A 12684-nucleotide genomic window follows, 5' to 3' on the forward strand; every position below is an offset into this window, starting at 1 on the left:
ATTTACATTTACATTATATTTAAATTGTGTCGTTTAGCAGACGCTTTTGTCCAAAGCGACTAACAAATGAGGACAATAGAAGCAATCAAAACCAACAAAAGAGCAATAATATGCAAGTGCTATATTAGTATATTATTATAGTGTTATATTTCAATATACCCAAAGAAATGTGCAGCATTTTGTCCAAGCAATAATAAAAGGACACATTTAATTTATAATTTGTCTTAAATCTCATTTTGTTAAAAAAAAATTGTGAATCGAATCGAGAAATCAAAATCGTGAATCGAATCGAATCGTGAGTTGAGTGAATCGTTACATTTCTACTCGCAATTATGACTTTTTTTCTCAGAAATGCGAGTTATAAAGTCAGAATTGCGAGTTTATATCACACAATTCTGAGAAAAAAAAGTAAAAAGCCGCAATTACCTTGTTTTATTTTTTATTTAGTGGCAGAGACGGGCTTCCATAAGTTTAGGAAGGCTTAAAGAAGCTTTGATAAATTACTTCAGATAAAGTTAAAAGAGATTAAACAAGACTGGAGCATAGGCTAATCAGTAAAGCTGAAAAATTAGCTGCTGTTTTGGGATGATATTGCATGTGCCGATAACTGACAAAAAGCAGTCAATGGATACTAAATTTCAATAAATTACAAATCAATAACAAATAACAAACAACAAATCAATAACAAATTTTGAGTAGGCCTAAATATTAATAACCATTTACTGCATCTCAGTAATTTTGTGCCTATGTCATTTGTTGGTATTAAATTCTATATAATAGCATTATTAGGTCACTGATCGTTCACCTGACACAATATTGAAAACAAAAAAAAACATAAGTCAACCACTAGTCAAAATATGCTCTCAAAAGTTGGAGTATGACTTGTAAATAGGGCTGGGTATCGTTTGAATTTTATCAATTCCAATTCCGATTCCAATTCTGCTTAGCGATTCCCAGTTTTGATTGCAGTGTGGTTAAAAAATTAAGTCAAACATTTAGATATCAAACATATTTATTCTGTGTCTCTTTTTGCAAAACATTTCATTGCTGCTTAATACCATGAACAAAAATCAGCCTGCTACATAAAAACTGGACTCGATTTAGAGTTGTTTGTGTGCAAAAAAAGAGCTTTTTTTTTTTTAATGGAGGTTGTATTTCTCTCACAATTCTGAGGAAAAAATATTAGACAACTAAACAAAATCTCATGGAATTTATGCATGGAATGATTCAATGACTCACTTAAGATTTACTTGATTCATTACTGGATGAATCAGCGTTTTTGAATGAATCTCTTGAATGAATTATTCGAATACGAATAAATTTTTAACAGCCCCTTTTCGCCACTTAAAAAAAAAGATGTGCACATAGGAACTGATAGGTGGAATTGAAATATTAATTTTACAACAAGTATCCGATTCCTGACCTTAAGTATCCAATTCTGGAATTGGAATTGATTTTCGATTCCCAACCCTACTTGTAAACCAAGGCCACAATGCGTTTTGTTTGTTTGTGGGTACGTTTTATAGTAATGCTGTCAGTTATGTTAATATTCAATTCTCAAGTCAGTGAAAACTTGGACTCTTATTACATTTTTTCCCCCCATTTATCTACCCTGTTCTAAGCTTGTATTTTTCCGAATTATGTCTAAAACTTTGTATTACGGGCACTTCTCGTGTTTATTTTCCTCTTTTTGATGAATTACTTGTTGTATACCTCATCTGTAAGTCGCTTTGGATAAAATCTGCTAAATGAATAAATGTAAAACGTAAATGTTATTTCATTACTGGATGAATCAGCGTTTTTGAATGAATCTCTTGAATGAATTATTCAAATACGAATACATTTTTAATAGCCCCTTTTCGCCACTTAAAAAAAAAGATGCGCACATAGGAATTGATAGGTGGAATTGAAATATAAATTTTACAACAAGTATCTGATTCCTGACCTTAAGTATCCAATTCTGGAATTGGAATTGATTTTCGATTCCCAACTCTACTTGTAAACCAAGGCCACAATGCGTTTTGTTTGTTTGTGGGTACGTTTTATAGTAATGCTGTCAGTTATGTTAATATTCAATTCTCAAGTCAGTGAAAACTTGGACTCTTATTACATTTTTTCCCCCCATTTATCTACCCTGTTCTAAGCTTGTATTTTTCCGAATTATGTCTAAAACTTTGTATTACGGGCACTTCTCGTTTTTATTTTCCTCTTTTTGATGAATTACTTGTTGTATACCTCATTTGTAAGTCACTTTGGATAAAATCTGCTAAATGAATAAATGTAAAACGTAAATGTTATTGAGGATTTTTCATTTTCACTATTTTATTTATTTTAATTCCAAGCTTGCTGATTTTTTCTCTTTATCTCAGTAAAAGCCAACAAAACACTCAGTGATGAAACCCCCATTGTCTTCATTGATCATCAGAATATATTGGAAAGCACTTTTTAACTTTAAAAGCTAAGCTGAGTCCATACTTTCATAAACCCAGAGCAAATTTAAGGATACATGTACTGTACTGCATTATAACAGGACATAATAACATATATTATTTGTAAAATCTATTAAAATTCGAGTTAACGTACAGTACTAGCCCATCATTTTCTTCATCTCATCTTTCTAAAATGCCAAGACGTTGAAAATGCTACATTTTTTTTTTTTTTGGTTCGAGCTGGTAGACAGGCAACAGTAACTCAAATAAACACACTAATAACCTTGAAGCAGATGGGCTTCAAGGGGATATTTTCTTGGCACACTCTGGGTACCAACTGAGCATTGTTTAAACACCACAGCCTACCTATTGTTGCTAACCTTATCCGTCCTTTAAAGACAACAGTGCACCAATCTTGTGATGGTTACTTCCAACAGGATAATGTCACAAAGCTCAAATCATCTCAAACTGGTGTCATGAACATGACAATGAGATCACTATACTCAAATGTCCTCCAGATCTCAGTCCAATAGAGCACCTCTGAGATGTGGTGAAATGGGAGATTTGCATCATGGATGAGCAGCCGACAAATCTGCAACAATTACATGATGCTATCATATCAATATGTACCAAAATCTCTGAGGCGTATGTTCCCAGCACCTTGTTGAATTCATGCCATGAAGAATTACAGCAGTTATGAAGGCAAAAAGAGGTCCAACCCGGTACTAGCAAGGTGTACAAGTGGCTAGTGAGTGTATATTTAAAGTTTTTGAACAACTGATTTGTTCAACATTATATAATGCTTGTTAATGACTAATTAGACATCTGGACATCTGTTTTTTAACTTTATTTTTCATGAGGTGTATCAGTAAAAGTGTCTAATTGTTATAGGAATGAGTTCTCCTAAATAAAAGTTACTGCAGACTACCCCTAAAATACCATGTACATACAAAAAAAAAGAAGTAGTAAGTAACAGTATTATTACCACAAGACATGACAGCTATATTCATAACAGAAATGTCAACATGGTCTGAACATTAAACTCGTTTGTCAACAAGAGCGTCAATAATGCTATTAATGTAGAAAAACAAAACCTGCCAAACAAATATGACACTACTTCACAAGAATAACATAAACTGGGTCCTAGGCAAATATAAGAGCTTTAAAATATCCAGAGTTGATAAAATATGAGCCAGAGTTTATGCTGGGCATGTGGATGAGCTGAGGTGTTATGCAGCTGAAGCATTAGCATAAGCTACACAGTTGAACTGCTTCCTTTTCACTGTTACATGGTCATATACTGTAAGACGTCTAGAGACTGCGTGGATATTTGTAATTATTCCGTTTTCAACTGTAGTATGGTCATGCACATACAGACAGCCCAGCTATCTAAAGGCAGACTGACGCTGGCTATGCTCGCTCGCTCGCTCCTGTGGTTGTCTGTCTCTGTCAGTGGAGTTAAAGTGATCGAGTCTGATCATATACTCACTCTGACACTTCAGGCGATCTCAGTTAAAGTCCTGCACGGAAGATGTCTTCAGTAAAAGCTATAGATTCTCCTCCGATTCTCCGTTAACGGCAGTCTTTGCTGAAGTTCCGCGTCTACGGAGGCCGAGCACAAACACACCCCACAGCAGACGTCAAGAGCCTCCTCCTCCTCCTCAAACACATCTCCTCTGCGGGAATAACTCCCTTCCGTTTGTAAACACAAGTATTCATAGGCGAGGTGAAAAAGCTTTTGTGTTGCTTTCGTCAAAAATGTAAGTGTTATAGGAGTGGTTGGAGTAGACAAATGGATGAGTCTTAAAAACAAGGTATGCTTAAACTGCTACAGCTAGGCTAGGTATGCACTTTTGGCTATTGTAGCAAAATACTTTATTGTCCATACTTTCGAAAATGTACATTGATATTACAATGCTTTGGACAATAATCCAAACATTGATGGTAATTGTATTCTCTGTGATACCATTTAAATACCATGGTACACTTAAAAAAAAAAATAAAAAAAAAGGCATTTGCTTCCATGAAGAACCTTTAACATCCATGGAACCTTTACATTCCACAGAAGGTTCTTCATAGTGGGGTTGGAAAAAAAGTTCTTAACATTTTTTTTAAAATGTTCTTCACACTAAGAAAATGGTTCTTTGGGGAACTAAAAATGGCTCTTCGATCACTGTACAAAAAAAAAAAAAACATTTGTAAGCGCATAAAATGGTAATCATACAGTAGCCTATATGTCCAAATCCATAGTCTCCATAGTACTTTTTTGTAAAAGAAAAGTTTTTCTCAGTTTACAGACAATACTTTCGTAACATTAAATTACACAGTTAAATCAGAGTCATCATTAAATTAAGTGCTATGATTAAGATAAGCCTTTCACCCTTCATAATCTCTTCTTACGCACGCACACTCATACTCAGACATAACATATCCAGGGATTTATTTCAGAAATTTATTATGTGAAATGTATTATGTCACCTTTTTGTAAAACCACATTTTTTTTCCTTGTTGTGTTGTCATAAATAGGGTGTCACCTTGCCAGAAAATCCAGCTAAACTAGCTTCAGATGATAGCTACATGGCTTGAAACTGATCGTTGCTGCTCAGCTGGACAACCAGCAAGAGTAACCAAAGTCAAATTGGGTAAAGCTGGTAGACCACCTTGTCTAAGCCAGTGGAGATAACCATGTTCTAAAATAAAGCTTTGACTATAGTTGACTTTGACCATAGGGCAGTATGACTTGATCTTTTCAGCAGGGCCTGGTCATAAACACTTAAATGTCTGTGTTCACTTGGTGTGGGGCTGGATATTTGATTCAGCTGAATGATTTAATTTCCTCTTCAAGACGTTTGGCAGCCTCCCTGCTGATGGAGATGGCTCAATATCAAAAGTGTAAGGACACAAAACAAGAGGACCAGAAATACGCCACATTTTTGAAAGTTTTTCTCCGACATGTTTGAACTTGCTCAGTTCTTCTAATTCCTTCTTTCTTTGGCCCTCCTCTTTTTCTCCCTCCCTTCTGCTCTGTTTCCTCTGATTTAATTCATCTCCTAGTGTAGGTTGACCATACGTGCCATTTTCCCAGGACGCGTCCTGGCCAGGATTTGTTTTGGCTTTGTTTTCCTGTTTTCATGCTTGCTGAAGGTAATGATCGAAAAGTAGTTTGACCAATAACATGCAAACATTGTACATAATGGACCAATCATGGCGTGTGAGAAGGTGGGATCTACGGTCAAAGCGATGCAATTACGCGTACATATTAGGTGTGTTCGACTTAAAAGCAGTGCGGCTCAGACCGATCAGTGTTTGACATCAAAGTACCTCGAGAGCGTTTCGAAAGCATAACCGTCTGTATGGTACTTTGATGTCATACACCGATCGGTCTGCACATGCAAACAAAGCCAAAACCTAGATATTTTAGGCAATATAGAAATCCTGGCCAGGACGCGTCCTGGGAAAATGGCACGTATGGTCACCCTATCCTAGTGTTAACACACACATACTCCCTCTGCAAAATAGACTGTCTTTGGCAAATTTCCTCTCTGGATCAACCAACCGTGAAACAGGATCTGAGCTTGGGTGCATAGAGGATCCATCTATGCAAACTATGCTATTTTGGATGCTCTCGAAGACCAGATTGTTTGAAATTAAATGTGGATTTATAATTTAGTCTGTGTGAAGCTTGGCTTTGTCACCGGGTTATAAAGAGTTCACTTTTTGCCATAACCCACTAAATAATTAGGCACTGTTAGCCTGCAAGATCTAGTTACATTAAAGATTCTATATGCAAGTTAAACACTGGGCAAACAACTGCTGGTGCATTGATATAATAATGCTTGTCAAACAGTGATAGTGAGTAGTGAATTAAGACCCTACACTGTAAAAACAATTCCGTAAAATTTACGGTAGAAAACCGGCAGCTGTGGTTGCCAGAATTTTACCGTAAAAAATACGGTAGCAACGTTTTAGGTTTTACGGTTTTAACTTAAATTTACAGTTAAATACCGTAATTTCATTTGATATAATGTTACCTAACCTCTAACCTTAACCTTAGTACAGACAATCCACGAAGTCTTAACTTGACAGGTGACTGCACGATTTGAAATTGCAAATAATAAATCTTAATAAAAAAGTAATAAATCTTCATTTTTGACTAAACAATACACTAGCTTTCAAAAGTATGGGGTCAGTAAGTGGTCGGTAGGGTGTTCTGCTAGATGGTTATTTACTGTTTTTTTTTTATAAAGAAATATAACTTTTATTCAGAAAGGACAAATTAAAATTAAATTCAATTAATAAAATGTTACAAAATCTATTTTGAAATAAATGCTTATCTTTTTGTGAACTTTCAATGAATCCTGAATTTTGTTTCCACAAAATTTTAAGCAGAACAACTGTTTTCAAAAGAAACAGAAGAAATGTTTCTTCTTTATAAAAATAAATAAATTATTAAGTCATGGCAACTTATGTTTTTAGATTACTTTAATCAAAATAAGCTGAACAATTTCAATTTAGTTTCATTTAAATATGAAAATCAATTTAATTTTTCAAGTCGGTTTAATGTAATTGAAGTTGAAATGACTTGTACAACCATTTGATTTGATTATACCTAAAAATGTAAAGTAGCAACTTGGGTTTTTAAGTTGAAATAGGTGGGAATTTTTTACTGTGTTGAGCCACAAATCGGCAAATTAGAATGGTTTCCGAAGGAACATATGAAACTGAAGACTTCTGAAAATTCAGCTTTGCCATTACATTTTTAAAATATATTTTATTTAAAATATTTTAAAGTATATAACAATTGAAAGCAGTTTATTTAAAACTGTCATAATTTTTCACAATATAGTTTTACAGTATTTTTGATAAAAGAAATGCATAATAGTCTTCTTTCAAAAACATTTAAAAAAATCATAATGACCTCAACTTTTTTGTAAGAAGCTATACTGACTCACCTCTGTACGGCCAAGAGAAAATGTGATCATATATGTAGGAATATATTGAATATTAGCAAATATATTTATAGCCAGCCATCATATAATCATTCTTTTGTTGTAGTTAGTTGCACTGGTAGTTAGCATTAGCCACAGTCAAATTATGAAATGGATTTCTTTGGAAGATATTTAAATATGTTTTGACGTAAAGTGGACCAGACTTTATGCCTACAGTCAAAAGTCTGGCAGAGCAAGACTTGTAGTCTATTCGTGCAGAAGTCTCACTGCTGTTCAGAAATAACCACAGGCCACTGACTGTTCTCACATTAATTTTGAGAGTGGAGCCAGACTGGAGACATGTCTCATTTTAAGCCCACGTCTCTGCACACTTTTGTATCTCTATAAATCTCCATACACGTCTCCATGCCGGCCATAATACATTTTTAAGTGTGTATTTTAGTTCAGATCCGACTAGTCTCCAGTGGTACAGTCATTCATGAGGCGTAAAATAGAGTAACTTAACAGCAATATTTCAATTCAAGTCTATTTCAGTCTATCAGAAATGTCATTGATCTGTTGAGTGCTCTCATAGCATATCCAATTCCTCTGCTGTCAGACTGACAGAATCTCCCTCCTAATCATCGAGGCCTTCTAGGCGGCTACTTTAAGCCAGAATAAAACATGATGTCAAAAAGTGTACATAAAAATAAAGCCTTTTATAATCAGGGGCTCTGGCGAGAAAAAGAGATTGGCTTGGTTTTAAACATATTATTATTGATTTTTGGGGGGAGGAGATGTTATACGCTATAGTGCTCAGTATTTATGCTGCATTTACATGGAACAAAGTTTTGATAAATCTATTTCCTCTGAGTTTGGAGGAGGGGATGGTGGTAATAAAAGATCAGAGAGGATGCCATTTTGAAACCACAATGGGCACAGAGTGGTGGCCCTGATAATATCTGCACGCAAATTCATCTTTATTACAATAGACCTATTCAGATCATACGCCTACAGCATGACCAAGCTAGCCTTATTGGCGGCATATGTGTCCTCATCTCTTTTGTTTTTAATCCTTTCTATGTTTCTTTATCACAGGAAAATGTGCATCGCAACAATGACAGTATTGTGTATGTTTAATTTTTAATGTAAACAAAATCTACATCAGTGTTTGAGGAGGTGACTTTGAAACGGTAGCTTACCAAGCTACTCACTGCATCCACAACAAAGTTACTTTTGAAAAACTAGTAGCTGTTAAAAAAAAAACACACAGATAACCACATTGACTTCCCTTACCAAAAAGTAGTATACTTCAAGTTTATTTTATTAAGTATACTTAAGTAAAGTTCAAGTATATTTTAAGTATACTCCAGTAAATAGCCATCTAGCAGAACGTTATATATATATATATATTCTATTTTAACCATTTGTTTTGGAACTGTCTTAACATTGATGATACTTTTGAACAGTGTCAGAATGTTATTGCTCTAAAAATGGTGAGACAGATGACCATTTGACTAAAGTGGGCAAAATTATATGTACACCACGGGCATATTGTAAACACAAAAAACACACACTTTACACACACACACACACACATTTGTTTCATTATATTAGTGACTTCCATTGTTTTTATATCAGGTTAATGATATTTTCTATCACCTAACCCAACCCCTATCCTCTAAACCTACCCCTACACTAGATTTGCATCAAAGCATGTCTTGCCCAAGGCTTTTTAACTAGTAAGGACCAGTAAAATGTCCTCACTAGTGCAGTTGTCATATTATTTCACTATATAAGTGAGGACATTTGGCCCTCACAAGTACACACACACACACACAAAGATCAAAATAGTTTGGCCTAGATTACCTCAAATCTAACAAGACAGGCGAAAAGCCATTCAGAATTTTTAAAACCAGAAAAAGCAGAGCTCTTATGATATTGTTGACATAGAAGTGTAGACGATGTTGTTGCTTTGGCTGTCTGTTATCTGCGTGTGTGTATGAAAGAAAGAAATGGACTCGTGTTACATGCTGTTAATCAGGTGTGTGTGATAGTTCCAACAGAACGAGTAATGCAGGTTCAGATTTCTGCTTATCTTGTCCAGTCACTTTGTGTGTGTGTGTGTGTCAGAGGAACGTTCTGCCATGCATGAGAGGAGGGCTGAATCATCAGGTGTGGAGTTCAGGTGGCTAAGAGTCTAATGAATGGAAATATGTGCTCTTTAATAGATCAGTTCTCTCATCCAAGTATTTGTGCTGTGGTGTGGATGAATATTTCTTACGAGCTAGTGAAGGGTATCAGGTGCTCACTCCCTTTCTCCCTTGATTCGCTTCTGAGTCCTGGGAGCGGTGCATTCATCTGGTGCTGACAAACGTTTCCGTGTCGGAAACCAGTCCTTACCAGTAGAACACAAACGAAGATTTTTAAAGGGGTCATATGATGTTGCTAAAAAGAACATTATGTTCAACAAGCCCTACTCGCGTTTGAATCATCAGTGGCAAATTCTTTAAATATAAAGAAGTACTTACAGGCTGTGAGTCAGAAGTGCCAGACTGTCCTTGCAAAATTGGAACTGCCCAACTTTATAGAACAGCCTTTGAACACAGACCCATTGTATGCTACTCTGCAGGTTCAGGAAACAGTCTTCCATAAAATACGTCACACAGCGTCACACACAGCGGGCTTGAGTGAGCGGAGGCCGGCGGCCTTGAGAACGGCGCGGCCAGCGGATTGCAGTAAGTACAGTTTGGAAATTGCGGTGAAAATCAGAGGTAAAAAACTATATAAATACTGTTCAGTTTCTTGCACAGACCGACCGTTTTGTGTCTTTACACATCAATGTATCGTCACGAGCCACAGGGTTTATTTTGGTTTTGTTTGTGTATGTTTTTTTGACTCTCAAAGCCGTGATTCCGATCCACTTGCATTATATGACTGACAGACTGCAACGGTTTGACTTAAAAATCTTCGTTTGTGTTCTACTGGAGAAACAAAGTCACCTACATCTTGGATGCCCTGGGGGTAAGCAGATAAACATCAAATGTTCATTTTTGGGTGAACTATCCCTTTAAAGCTGCACGGTTAGCAGTTGACTCACTACTTCATTTTTTATTTTTGTATATCTGGAAATGTTTATGCAATTACATATTTTACCTGCACAAAAACAGTTTATTATTATTCTTTTTTGAAGTTTTTGACATGTTGTGCAGTAAATGAATATCACTTAAAGCAATAAACCAATTAGATGAATCTGAGAGCAGTATAAGTATATTTGCATATAGACAAGTGTTTTAGAGTGTTTTATTTGCAACAATGTATGGGAGTTATTATGCTCATAAAGATGCCTTCTATTCAATTCCATAGCATTATTTTTTTTTTTTTTAGCTATGTTTGATTTGTATCAACTTAAATGGGAAATTATTTCAATAAAATATTTTAATGAGGAAACGGGGTTGTATGTAATTTATTGCAGTGACATCATCAAAATATTTGCATGCAGTCTTAAAACAATTTGCATACTGAATTTTGATAGTTCTTTTCTGTCTCATAGGCCGTTTTTGTATAGTATAGAGTTTGTAACTTTTATATTGCTTTATCTAATACTTTCAGACTATTTTACTGCTTTACAAGCACTGGTATTTCCTTAAGGAAATGTTCTGTACTGTTTCCTGCAGTTGTATTCAATATGTTACCGTGTATCTGCATGTATGAAAGGGTGAGTGAGAGCACAGATGTTTTCTTTTGTTTTTTAATCTAACCTCCTGTCAGCCCACATGCTTCAGATCTAAAGTCCCTGACTACTGGCTGTATACCTTTGGACTTTAGTGTCAGCTAAATCAAACCCCTTGACATGACTGAATCACTCTGGCCCAGATTGTCCAGTTAAGAACAGAGCTTGTGTTTGTTTTATCTGTTTGACTTCTCTGCCAGAGTTCACCTGACTCATGTGTAATTCATGCAGATTCACTGATAAGACTCCTGAGGTGTTCTGAGAAGAACCGGCTCAAATACGTGCACGATTATCTCCCATGGAAACAGAGGAGCGACTCGGAGAGAGTTGTAGGCAGAGAATCAGGATGTCAGCCATGTTTTCCAGCAGGTCTTTAGAGGTCTGTGACTCAGCAACAGGTGTAAAATAAAAAAAAAAAACTGTATTTTTTTTTAGCCTCAATCACATGGCTCAAGTTAACGAACTGCATAAGCCTTACAGCTGTTGAACACACACGCTGTCTTCAAAACGTTGGCCATCTGTATATTCAATTGGTTCTACTCTTGCACAGATTAAGTCTCAAGATAAGCAGAGGATTTTGTGGGTAGATGTTCAGCAATCTGAATAGGTCAGATTTGCTTGGACCAATGTCACAACCTAAGAATTTTTTTAAGTAACATGACAGAATAAACTTGACCATATTAGGCTATACAAGCAAAATTCACTTTTAAAGGTCCTTAAGGGTACAACAACTGAATATTCCTTGTGAAACAATTAAGGCAGGAAAAAATTATTCCACACTTAAACATTTTACAGTTAAAGCGAATGCAGTAATACTGACCAAATTCAACCAGACACTTGTGTTTTAATAAAATATTTGTTTATTTCACAAGATTCCGCTTTAATACCTTATTAGAGATGATTTAATGAGGTAACCCATGATCTCACATGCTAAAAAAAACCTTACTTGAGTGAAGATTGGAATAGTCTCTGTTTGCTTAACCTCTTTACACTTTTCAAAAAAGTTAAAAAAAAAAAGTATCAAAACGATGTAGATTGCCAAACAATTCCAAAAGTATATTATAGTTATTCGAAAGCTCTTATAATATAAATATAAAGTTAACCTAGTTACCTAATCTGGCAACAAATCCCATAAACATTCAGACTACACACTTAAAAATGAAGATTGCAAAAAAAAAAAGTTTTTGCAGTGATTCCATAAAATAACCATTTTCGGAACAGAAAGAACAGTGGCCATTTATGTTCTTTCAATTACATATGATTTTGATGAAAACTGTTTGTGAATAAACTTGATTATATTGATTAATGAATGTTTGAAAGGACTTAATTCAGTGATGTTTTTCCATGGTCTCTGCTATTTACAAAGAATGTTTATAGTGTTACTGGATATTATTAAAGGAACACTCCACTATTTTTGAAAATAGGCTCATTTTCCAACTCCCCTAAGAGTTAAACAGTTGAGTTTTACCAGTTTCGAATCCATTCAGCCGATCTCCGGGTCTGGCCGTAGCACTTTTAGCTGTAGCTTAGCATAGATCATTGAATCTGATTAGACCATTAGCATCTCGCTCAAACGTGACCAAAGAGTTTCGAT

At 35.3% G+C, this 12684-nt stretch overlaps 1 protein-coding gene across 5 annotated transcripts in view; it reads right to left on the reverse strand.

Moving 5' to 3' along the window:
* The window catches only part of LOC107754762 (calcium uptake protein 1, mitochondrial), a 95260-nt gene extending 91186 nt beyond the window's left edge, over positions 1 to 4074 (reverse strand). For 3 of the 5 annotated variants that reach the window (XM_016571340.1, XM_016571339.1, XM_016571338.1), the window contains exon 1: positions 3919 to 4073. The gene's annotated coding sequence lies outside the window, so the exon portion shown is untranslated. Of the gene's footprint in view, positions 1 to 3918 lie in introns of all 5 variants that reach the window. The other 2 variants (XM_016571342.1, XM_016571341.1) reach the window with 2 other exon arrangements.
* Positions 4075 to 12684: the final 8610 nt, after the last annotated feature.

This window comes from Sinocyclocheilus rhinocerous, unplaced genomic scaffold, assembly GCF_001515625.1.
Source record: "Sinocyclocheilus rhinocerous isolate Xijiao unplaced genomic scaffold, SAMN03320098_v1.1 scaffold232, whole genome shotgun sequence".
In the NCBI taxonomy this organism is placed as follows: Eukaryota; Metazoa; Chordata; class Actinopteri; order Cypriniformes; family Cyprinidae; genus Sinocyclocheilus; species Sinocyclocheilus rhinocerous.